A 13034-nucleotide genomic window follows, 5' to 3' on the forward strand; every position below is an offset into this window, starting at 1 on the left:
TTGTAAGCCATTTTTATTCATTTGAACACTTACCAGCAGACATTTGAGAACAGCATCCTAGACAGCTGTGTGTTAGAGAAAGCTACAGTTAGCTGGGAGATTGGCTCATAGAACCATAGAATGGCTTCTCCTTTGTATCTCTCAGAACTGAAAGAGAGCAAAAGCATAAAGACTATTTCTTTGGCCTAATCATAACTCACAGACAAGTCAACAAAGTGTTACGACTGTAAATACCAAAGGCCATTCAAAGACTGCCTGGTCTGCTTTTGTCCAGCAGTAGAGGGAAGATATCACGTAGGTGACAATGCAAATAGTTAGTGGAAGTGATTATTTAAAATCTGACTTTTCCTACTTCACTGCAATTCTGGTAAGGTGTACATTGAAAATATTTACTGTTAAAAGTAGTGATAAAATAACTATCTGCTTGTTGTCTGGGAAACCGTATACAAGAATCAAAACAGTTAAGAAAACAAACTGACTTCTAGATATGGGGGTTTTTTTGCCAATTATGAATATAGAGGAAAATAGATCTAATAAAATAATGAAGAAAGAAAGATCAATGATTTGTCAGCTCCATTTAAACTGTTAGCTTTGCCTGTTGCACAGCATTTAGCATGGAGCTGGATAAACAGACATTTGGGCGGGTGAAGTTAGTTACATAACATCACTAGTTGACTTTTTTTCTCTTCACCCTTAAAAAAGATTCTTTCTTAAACACTAGATTTTAAGAACTAAATACTTGTCTTAATACTAATGGTTTTCTGCATTGAGAATTAGAAGTGCTTAATTACTCTGAAAAATAGTTTCAAGTGAGATTGTTTAGTTCTTACTGAACAGTTTTACTATGTCCAAGCACTTTTCTTTCTTTACACCATTTAATCAAAAGTTTACATATTTTTTGGCAATATATTAAAACTCTGATCTGATCATCTCTCAGAAGCATTATTCCAGATGGAGTGAAAGATTTAGAAGTAGAAAAGCAGTAGCTATAATTCCTTTTTTTTTCCTAAAATTTGATTTTATTTTGAAATAAATAACTGAGTTGTTGTGTTTTTTTTCTTTATCCATAGAAGACCTGGGACATTTCCTTGGGTGCAGATTGCACCTCTCCAAACAACAGAAGAAATAGGATCTGTTACCATTTTCTCTCGTATTTTTGTGTATCAGCTTTCCCTCCACCTTCTTTATATTCCTTGTAATATGTTTTTCCAGTAATAGGTCAGATATTTTGGAGGAATCAGCACATCAGAATGATAATTAAAATCGAATAGATATTCACTAACATTTTGAGAAGAATAGTTTCCTTTTCATTTTGCACTCTGGAGTTGTATATACTCTTTGTATAATAATGAGGGAGAGCTTTTAGATACTAAGAAATCAACTTTGGAGGATAAGATGCAGGAAGACATTCAAGTATCTCCCTAAAACAGACTGAGATTTCTCAGTTGTGAGAAGATGTTTTGATACAAGACAGTGATCAAATTGCCCCTCAGCACCGAGAAAGATTTTAAAGTCTTAAAAGAACTTCAATTTAATAAACTAGAAGTTGTTTCATTTCTCTTCAAGTGAAACTGAAAAGGTCTCTAATGTTTGAGGATCTATTGTTCTGAAAATTGATCAGTTTTATTTCTATTTCTGAACTTCTAGTTCCCTAATCCAAAATGTTGATGGAAAAGGTTGAAATATCCTTTCCTGTGTGCTATTTGTTTACTGCAGCTATATTTGGTCACATACATTTTATTCTGGTTCTGATATTTCTGATAAACTGTATCCTATCGAGACAAAATGCCATCAATCACTGCAAGTTACAAAGCCAAATGCACTACACAATTTGGACTGGCTCCTAGAAGGAATTTAGATGGATTCATTTTTTATGCTATATTGGATTTCTGTCCTGCTGTTAATAAAACACCCAGCTGCACTCATGCATAAACGTTACAGAGCCCTTCTGCAGCTTGTACCCATCCAAACACAAAAGTAATTCTTTGTGCATGAAAAACTCAACCGAAAGAGCACAGGCATGGAAGAAAAGTGAGAGAGACATGGAAGAAAAGTGTGAGGAAATGTACTGAAATCTTGGGTGGTGTTTAACTGTATTAAACTGCAGTCACTTTAGCCAAGTGTATCTTAATGATTAGCTTTAAATTACCCAACTTTCAAAAACTATTAGGAAAAAAAAAATAACATAACCAAATCACTATCACTGAGGCCCAACATTTCTGGACAACAACTTGCCATGTTCCGAATGGAAATTTGCAATGATCTTTCAACAACAATTTTTTAGGACTACAAGCCTCCCAGAGTCAAGTTTTTTTCTTCAGAGGTCAATAGGAGACACACAAAACTATTTTCCCATGGCAGGAAAGTTTATTCAAATTTCTATGATTCCCACCGGGAGAAAAAAGAAAAACCATACAAGCCACTGATCCTGCTGGTCACTGCCTGCTCCAGGTTGATTTTATTCCAGGATTTACAGGTTAGTGAGTTCAAGCACACCAGAGATATTTTGTCAAATCATTGTACATTCAGTTCAACTTAAACATCAGAACCTGTTTTCTTTCCTTATGGCCTGGCTGCTGGACACCATCAAGGGTTTAGTACAGAGGGATCTTATTAATATTTACAAATATCTAAAGGGTGGGTGTCAGGAGGTTGGGACATCCCTTTTTTCTATGGTATCTAGCAACAGGATAAGGGGTAATGGGATGAAGCTGGAACACAGAAAGTTCCATTTAAACATAAGAAAAAACCATTTTACTGTTCAGGTGAGGGAGCCCTGGCACAGGCTGCCCAGAGGGGCTGTGGAGTCTCCTTCCTTGGAGGTCTTCAAGACCCATCTGGACATGTTCCTGTGCAACCTGATCTAGGTGACCCTGCTTCTGCAGGGGGGTTGGACTAGATGAACTCTAAAGGTCCCTTCCAACCCCTACCATTCTATGAATCTATGATTCAGAGCAGCCATAATCCTTTTGACAAAGAACCCTGTTTTGTCAGGTTGGTTTACAACCAGATTGCCGCCTTCTGTGTTACCATTCATGTCTTCCACCCTGGACTCTTTTAGAACTGAAAATATCTCCTAGATATGGAGATATCATGTCTCCATTAGACTGAAGCTTTTTCAGCCTTAAGGCTTGTCAATCAAATCTCCAGATTTGGGGTTTAGGGCTGGGACTAGGTGATCTTCAAAGATGCCTTCCAATCCAAACCATTCTGTGATTCTTTTATTAGATTGAAGACTGTTTTGTTTTTCTCACAGTACATTTCTGAGGAGTTTGATTAGAGTTTTATTCCAGTCCACCAAAGGGACTTCAATCCTATGGGAAATCCTGTTTACTTCTTAATAGGAAAGTAATTTGTAGCCTTGGCAAAATTTTCGCATCTTCATCAGTCTTTCTGATAGCACTTATATTTGCTAGAAAAGGAAAAAATCAAACATCTTACAGCTGATTGGTTTTTTTTTTTTAGAATGAAATAACTCTCAGGATACTTCCAAGCACCTTGCATGTGTCTGTATTCCATGTAAGTCACAAAATTGATTTACCTGTGATTCTTTCAAACCTGTGTGAATCCACTGCAGGAGTTTGCTGTCGTATACTAAGTATTAGTCGGGCTTTAGATTTACACACCAACATGACAAAAATCTTTTAAAGGCATTTCTTATCTTTTGCTGTCAGATGCTGAGAAGTCCTAAGATTTACATATTTCATTAAAGAGAATTTCTCCCTGGCATAACTCACTTGTGTGAACATGTTACAAGGTCATTAAAAGGGGATCCTCTACGTCAGTCAGGGATCATTCAGTAAGAGCTCAGGGAAAAAATGGGGTTTCTTTTCATGGAATATGCCTGCAGATGGAAACTGCAAAGTAGCTATTTGAAAATCCACTTAATTATTAATTTGCAACATGCTCCCACTGAGCTTTAACAAGCCAAACCTGAACTCACAGAAGTCAAGACTACAGTTTTACCCATGGCTTTGGTAGCAGTCTGGATGTGGGCTTATTCTCAATGTTAAACCACTCCATCTCTCTGTTAAAATGCTACATAATGCTAGGAAAAAATCCCAGAAGTATAGCTAAATGACCACAAAGAATTTCTGTGAGATGCTCAGGAAACTTCTGTCACTCCTTGAGATCTCTTCCAGCAACCACAGCAATTTAAAATTGGGGTGACTGCTTATTAGTTTTGCTAAGGTATGTTTCACAGCTGTGTCTGCTTATCACCTGCCTGAACACAAGTGGCACCTTCTTATCCGAACTCAGTGAGACTCCTTGGGTGCTTGCTCAACCAATGTAGACTAGTTAAGGATCAATTCTCTGGAAATTTAAATTCACTCCTTTTAGGCAGCATTGGGAAGCTCTTCATTCTTCACTTGTCAATGTCTGGTTTTTGACACTTACAAAGCAGTAAGAATCAGGCTCCTGTTGCCAATCTGCTTTTTCTCATTATTCCCAGGTGTCTTGCTTTCAACTGGGATAGTTAATTTTCTTCCTAGCAGCTGTTACAAGGCTGTGGTTTGGGTTTACACTGAAAAGAATGTTGATAGCACAGGGATGTTTTAGTTATTCCCGAGCACAGCATCCTTTCCTGGTCCCATTCTGCCTTGCCAGCAAGTGGCCTAGAGGTGTACAAGAAGCTGGGAGGGAGCATGGCCAGGACAGCTGATCTGAACTAGCCAAAGGGCTGTTCCATACTGTAAAACATCGTGCCCAGTATATAAACTGAGGGGACCTGGCTGTGAGGGATGGATTGCTGCTCAGGCATCAGTCAGCGAGTGGTGAGCGATTGCATTGGGCCTCATTTCTCTTTTCCTGGGTTTTGTTTCTCTCTTTCTGTTTTATTCCTTTTCATTATAGTCACAATTATATTTTATTCCTATCATTATTAAATTGCATTCTATTTAATTGTTACATTGTTCTTATCTTGACCTACCAGTTTGGTTTTCTTATTCTCCTCTGGGAGCGGAGGGTGGAGTGGGAGGAGCGAGCAGCTGCATCATGCTTAGTTGCTGGCTGGGGTTAAAGCACAACACCAGGATGAATCCTCAGTTTCTCCCCACAGTGGACTCTGAATTTTACCTTAGTTGTGAATAAATTTGCTGGTGGTGGTCTGTGATGGCTCCAATATAATTTAAGTCCCTCAATGCCATCATGCTCAATCATTCTATTTATGAAGCAAAAAAAGTTTCCAGCAGGACACTTTGCTGCCTTGTTTCCACAAAAGAGAGATTGGATTTGCATGTCTAAATCAACAAGACACCTTCACGGGCACCCACATACTGACAGCAATTGTTCTAGTCTTTATGTTTGTTCATGGATGAAAAATTTTGTCATTCATTGTTGATTTTAGATGACAAAATCTTGCAGACTTTGATGGTTTTATTACATGTATATTCTCCCAGCTTGGTGAGATCCTTAACTATTACAGTAATACAAACCCTGTAATAAATACATATCCAGTCTGACTGAAGAGAGACCAACTTCAATTTATTTGTCATGAACATAAATCATACACTTGACCTGTGGTGATACTAGCCTGAAGTGGAGGAAGCTCACAGGACACTCCCTCACAGAGCAGCCGAGAATAAGCCAGTTGAACAAATTAGGTGTGGAGCACAAAGGCGTTTATTAGGAGAGGCAGGTTGGCAGAATAAAGCAGATGTAATGTTTCATCCTCGATTTCACATGTTCTCTGCCAGATGCTGTTTTAATCCATTGCTACTTAAAAGCTGGCTTTGTTGATGGGATTTTTTTTTTATCCTATTTTCTTATTTTTCTCACTTAACATTTCACTTAGAAGAAGCTGTGAAAGTTATGTATTTCTGTACTAGTATACATAGGCACAACACATGATGAATTTCATGTAAGAAATTTTAGGCAAACATATTTATAGAGGAGCATATGTATCCCTAATCTAATATTCTGCAATTTCTCCAAACTGAAATGTATAATGGAGAGACCTGATGCAATCTTAAACATAGGAGTGAAAATGTTACACCACTGCAATTCAGAGATATTAATTACAGTGCTATTACCATTGCAGTGTTATTGGTGAGTTTTCATAATGTCATGAAGAAAAACTTTTTTGTGTGTCATCTAGTTCCATTTTCTAAGTAGCATAAAATAATACCAGATACACTTAATGGAACAATGATTATTATAGAATAGATTTCATTTTTGTATTACCTTTCCTTTTTATAATGATATCTCTGAATACAGACCTATTACCACATATGTTAATTAATGCAATTAGAGTATTTATACACACTTTTATACCCATATATAAGCTATTGGAGTCCTGTAGATCAGTGGGGATTTACAGGTTAATGGTTGTATATAGCCAGCAGATTCAGAAACAGAAAGTTTATTTAACATACTTTTTACAACTCTGATAATGACTCATTATAGGTAAAAGTTGCTGTCAGTTGTCTGGACCATGAAATGTCAACTGTGGGAGCAGTGCAGCCAAAAAGAATAGGACTTCATAAAGCACAGCTAAGCTGGTTCAAACGATATCATCAAGCTCTCACTTCTAAAGTTAACGAGGTTTGTAGTTCACTACAGTTTAGACTGATGACAGAATTTTTGAGGACACTAAGCCATTTCTTTTATTTGCTTGTACTCTATAAAATATCAACTGCATTATAGGAACTGAGCACAGGAAAATGGTAAAGCATGAGTGTAAAGAGCGAGACTGGAAATTTGTGGGTTTGCTGTTGAAACAATGGTGAAATGTATTGTTTTGTATTAATGAAGATATTTAAGAAACATAGCCACATAAAAAAAATTATCTGAGATTCAGAGATATATCAAACATCTTCATCCATAACTGCATTCAGCAGTGTCATACCATGCTCCCAAGGCCAGCTGGGTGCTACTGCACATTTCATCAATGAGATCTCTGTAAGAGAGATATATCACCCTATTCACTCCAGAGCAATATGAGAATATTTTGGATTGTGTGTAGACTAAATAGGGAAAATGGAACTCAGTAATTTTACTTCCTCAATTATCAAGGCTGTTCAAAATGCACTTACTAAATGCAAAAGGAAGATAGATGAGAGGAAGGCTTCAGAAGCTTATGCCTCATGAAGAGTCCAAGGAGCGCATGAGGTGACCAGGAATAAGCTTTGCTGTTGCTGTAAGCACTCAGAGTCCTAGAAAAGAAATGCTCCTGCTGTCCTGTCTGTAGGCATGCATGAAAGGACCTGGGCTGACTTCAGTCTCGACCAGAAGGTGTTGTAGCTGAAGGTTTTGCTCCCTGGTCAAGTCTAACTTGTGTGATTGCAAATGTTTAATAGTCCAGTGATCACAAACAATTAATAGAACAGTTTTCATACGATGAGCGTAACACATGAGCCTTAGAGCACTGTGTGTTTAGTATGGTCAGTTGTATCTATTTTCATGGAATTAAGGGCTATACCAGGGAAAGCGGAATATAGTGGAACTATAACATCACTAATGATGTGGTAATTACAAAGAGGAATATAATTCCCATTTTCTTCATATTGAAGAACAAAAAGACAGCAGTTTATATTTCTGTCAAAGGTCCTATATAATTATTGAAAGGTAATGTTTCTGAGCTTCTAAAGTATAATAATCTGTAAAAGCTGTTTTAAGTGGTTTTAAACATTTTTTTAAAATATTTATTTCTAAAATATTCATAATGATACATGTACACACAAAGGCCTATAGTTTACTCTTACATGCCAAAAGGAGAAGCTTAAGTTGTCCTTTCTTTCAGGAAGGCATCCCCCTGCCCCCTGCTTTTGAATCCACAGACAGGAGCACTGATTGATTCCCAAAATACGTGGAGCTAAACGCAGTTATGGGCCCCAGACCTCCATGGACATACCCTGGATTTAAAAACCCCACAAGGTGCTGCCACTTGTCACATTACACAAGAAAGCACCAGCTGAAGAGAGCTGCCAAAAAAAAAAAAGACTCAAAGCTGCTGTCACAGAAAGAAATCCCCGTCGCTGTGAATGCCCTGCCGCGAGGGTTCAGAGCTGAAGCTTGGGTTGAGAAGCACATCTCCGCTCTCTGGTCACAGGACAGGGACGGGGAGAGCTGGCTGCGGCGGTACGCTGCTCCTGCTGCTGCTGCTGCTGCTGTGGTTGCTAGATTTGCTCCAAGCTGCCTTTGGATAAAGTCTGATATATCAGAGCCCTCTGCCGGGCACGTACAAGAGGCGGGCAGTGCTACCTAAACGCTGTGGGTTAAACAGGCAAACACAGCATCTCTCACTGTCTAAAATAAAGACACCATATCAATTTTTTTTTATGAGGAAAGGCTGCGGGAACTGGGGCTGTTTAGTCTGGAGAAGAGGAGACTGAGAGGGGATCTTATTAACATTTACAAATATCTACATGGTGTGTGTCAGGAGGTTGGGGCAGCCCTTTTTAATATGATATCTAGCAACAGGACAAGGGGTAATGGGATGAAGCTGGAACACAAGAAGTTCCATTTAAACATAAGGAAAAACTATTTCACTGTTCAGGTGAGGGAGCCCTGGCACAGGCTGCCCAGAGGGGTTGTGGAGTCTCCTTCCTTGGAGGTCTTCAAGACCCGCCTGGACATGTTCCTATGTGACCTGATCTAGATGAACCTGCTTCTGCAGGGGGGGGTTGGACTAGATGATCTCTAAAGGTCCCTTCCAACCCTACCTATGATTCTATAATATTTTTTGTATGCTTTAGCAGGATGATATCTCACCTTTTATGGAATCAGTTTGGTTGGAAAAGACCTTGAAGATCATCGATTCCAAGCACTAATTTAACACTGCCAAGCCCATCATTAAACCATGTCCCTTTCACGATTTAAAACTCTTGGCCTGATGCTCGCTTTGAGAGTGCTGTTCTCTCTTGGACTGCTCTCTCTCCAGTGTGCCTCCAAATGACTTGGAGTTGATGTGGATTCAAATAGTGATTGGGAAAACTCATAAAAGAAAAAATTTTCAAGTACCATTAAATACAAAAATAACATCTTTCATTTCAGAAGCCTTAGAACCATAAACACTTGGAGACAGACAAATTCTCCAAGGGATGTACCATTCCACCTGTAACAGCTGAACTCCCTTGCTGGTTGTGGGGCTAAATTAAGCTTTGGTGGATATTTTCTTTTGAATGGACACCAAGACAAACTAATCTAAACAAATTAGAACAATAGGCAGGTTTGAAAACAGGTTTAATAATAATTTCATCCTTAATAATAATTAGTGATCAGAATTAATTAGACACCTGCACAGAACCTTACCCTTTCTGGCACTGCTGAAGGCTTTCTGTTTCTTCACTGCATGACTAAAAGGAACAGAAAGAAGCTGCAGCTTTGGAACTGTTGATCCAAGATTAGCAGTTCTGGAACTGTGAAACATCTGTTCAGTCTAAAGAATCAAAACCATTAACAATAAGAAAATTAATTGGTAGTCTGTTTATTGACTAGAAATTTATTGCATCATTTTCATAATTTCAAGTGTCCCATTTACTTTAAGGTGAGATGACTGGCACTGCAGCACTGACTGTACTTTAGGAACTCAAGGAACACCTTAACATAATTTTCCTTAATATCAGGGTGATTGCAATGAACCTATAAAGCTCTTTTGTGGCTGCTCATTGGTTTGGACTGTGAGGAGGACTGTGCATTTGTCACTAGGCTGGACTAACACTTGGGTTACTTCTTGATCTAGCTAAAGCCATTTGAACTGGGCTGATAGTTAGCGCTCTGAAGCCAACTGAGGACTGACACCTTTTATTTGCAGGCTACTTCTTTGAGAGCTTCAGATCCAGAAGCCAGTAATATAGTTAAAATACTTACGTTGCCACTCTAGCCGTAGTTCCTGCTATTGCTGCTTTGAGCAGATGCAACAGGCACGTGATTGAGATTCTTTTTTGAACAATATTTGGCATTAAAACTGATCAGGAATTTTTTATTCTATAGACCTTACATTTCCAGCAGAATAACTCCTGACAAGCTCTTTCTTTTCTAAGCACTAAAAATGTTCTAGGAAAACTAAACCTGGAGAGTCCAGACTTGGCTTCTCTCATTTTTACACTGTAGCAGGACAAGACCTTTCCTCTTCAAAATGGTTTTCTCTTTACATATGTCAAATTGTTTCAGAGGCTTCTCAGCCCTGATGCTCTCAGGAAAAGAAAGATGATTAATTGGTGTCCTTTACTAGGAATGGTTTTCAGGAGATTTAAGGTGCAGTTTGAGTTTTGGAGAAGTGCTTGACTTGTATGAGAGGGAAGAGTTGGATGATACTGCCGTGAATATCACAGCTGTTGTTCAAAGAGCTGATTACTCTAATAGCAGATAACCTCTTAATTTTTTTTCAGGTTGTATGTTAAGCACTAATTACTTTAAGCATTGAGATTTGTATGCAGGCATGTACTAATTTAGCAAAAGAAAATTAGTCTCTGGAGTCAGTTTTTCCTGTTTTATTTATGGGTTTTTAAGTGTAAGTTCAATTCTGTTGTATCCAAAAAGGCACCTCTCAGCTTGGGCCACTTAATATTTGATATTATAGATGCATTTAATATTATAGATGTATGAGGGTTTTTTCTCTTCATGAGAAGAACAAAGTGGTGGTCTGGTGATAAATTTCCACTATAGTTGAGGTAAATTCCTAATATTCTTATAAATATGGAAAAGCAGTTCATTTAGAATGATTAAGAACATAGAGGCTGCAGGTTAAAATGGTGCTATAAGAAGAAACCTTCCTTTACATTTAATGTGTCTAGTTTTTCTCTTAGGGAAGGTAAATAATGTTTGAACCATGAGTTTGCAGGATTTAAAAATGATGACCTAATTTTGCAAGTTGCTCATAAGCACTAATAAAAAGAGGTAAATTTAACACACTCTGAAAAGCTGGTTTGAACCCAGTGCTATTGTATTTATTGCTGTGAGAACTGGCGTGAAAAAGCTCCTACATATGGCAAAAACCCACTTTAGCCATGACTGATTTTTAACCAGAAAGGGGTGGTAACAATAAAGTATGTCTTTTCTGTGTCTTTCCTTCTTCACAGTTATATTTTTCTCATTTACAGTTAGTACAGAACCCAGACCTAGGAGTGCATGAAAATCTACAACCGAATTAGGAAACAGTCTAAATGGTAAATTTGATTCTTCTTGGTCCGATTATGTGAGTGCAAATCAGAAATTATTCCATGGAAATCGATCTGGCTGTAGTGATAAAATCTCAACAGAATCAGGAAAATATATCAGCCCACAGGACAGAAGCTTGTGAAAAATATTTGCCATTAAAAAAAACAAATCAGGAGAGGGATAAGCTTGCTTCTGATTGAAAAAGAACGTTGACTTTAAAAATATTGCACCAAGCTGCTCTTTCTCAAGGAAAACTTAACCTGCATACATTTGGCATAAAATGAAATTGAATGGTTCAAAAAATTAATGATAACTTTTAGATAAATAATGATGACTTTTGCTTTTCAGCATCCATTTTACCTACAGCTGGATTAGTAAACTCGATAATTTGGATTATTTTCCTTCAAACATGCTATTGCAATTTTTTTTCTTCATTTTTAGCACTTTATAACCAGAAGCACAATTCAGCTATCTATTGCTTCTTACAGTAGCATGCAGTAGTTTCTTGGCATAAAAGTGGCTAATGAAAATGCTAATGAAGCATGTTTCGATGCATGTAACAAATCCCTTAAATGTAAATCTAAGTTACACTTAAATTAAAACCTTAACCACATGTGTTTAACTTTTTTTTCTGTCTTAAATTATACTCTAGTCCAAAACTTAACTGCACAAGTTGAAATAAGTTGAAACCCAACAAAATCACTTGGAAGTTAACAAAGAAGCACTTGACAAGCACAAGGTGGAACCATTTCCCTCCCAGTTGCTACCTGATGTTCCTAGATACCTTCTCAAGATGACTACAGATACCAGAAATGCAACGTCTGCATAACAGGTGACAAAACATCATCATGTAACCTGTTCCACACTTTCTGTGGAGCTGCTGTGGTGCCACAGTTGACTGGCCTCATCATCAGAGAAAATTTCTGCCAGTAGAACCTGCCTGCACATGCACACGGATATTGGCAGAGAGGAGCAGTGTAAAGTTTACTTCAGGTAACTATGGAATATAAATTACCTCCATGGTCATAACCTCAATGTCTGTTTATTTCTTCAAGCACCCAAACCCTCATCTTTTAGTCAATCATTACTTCAGCTCTACATTCAGGGTTATCCCCAAATGATATTAAAACCAGTTTAATATCACTTAAGCTCATTTCTTAGGTAGCAGTAGCTAAGCCTGTGTAAATTGTAATATATACCTCTAAGAATAGAGAGAGACACAGTTGCTTATACATCTGACTTACTGCAGTAGCTGAATGTCCTTGGTTACCTCTGTGGGTCGTGCTGCATGACTGCAGTTGATCCTGACAGACTCTGAGCTGATGGAGGGGAATTTTTGTCAATTTTCTACTCACAGCACCTCAGCTTTCATCTTGCCAATGCTGTTGATGTTATTTAGTATTGAAGGCTGTTGAAACAGTGAGCTGAATCTGGGCTAGTATTTCTAGTAGTAAAGTTAAAAGAATTACAACTGTGAAATGCACATCCAATTTTATTTTTAAGCCTTGTTTTCATAATAGTCTAAGCAAATGTAGAAGCAACACTTCAGGTTGCAGAAATGCAAGATGAAGTCCTTGCTCTTCAAATAGAATAAAAATCATAGAATCATAGATTCATAGAATGGTAGGGTTGGAAGGGACCTTTAGATATCATCTAGTTCTACCCCCCTGCAGAAGCAGGTTCACCTAGATCAGGTCACACAGGAACGCAATCCAGGTGAGTCTTGAAGACCTCCAAGGAAGGAGACTCCACACCCTCCCTGGGCAGCCTGTGCCAGGGCTCCCTCACCCTCACAGTGAAATAGTTTTTCCTTATGTTTAAATGGAACTTTTTGTGTTCCAGCTTCATCCCATTACCCCTTGTCCTGTTGCTAGACACCATTGAAAAAAGGGATGTCCCAGCCTCCTGATACTCACCATTTAGATACTGCCAGT

Source organism: Colius striatus, chromosome 2 (assembly GCF_028858725.1).
Source record: "Colius striatus isolate bColStr4 chromosome 2, bColStr4.1.hap1, whole genome shotgun sequence".
Taxonomy (NCBI): Eukaryota; Metazoa; Chordata; class Aves; order Coliiformes; family Coliidae; genus Colius; species Colius striatus.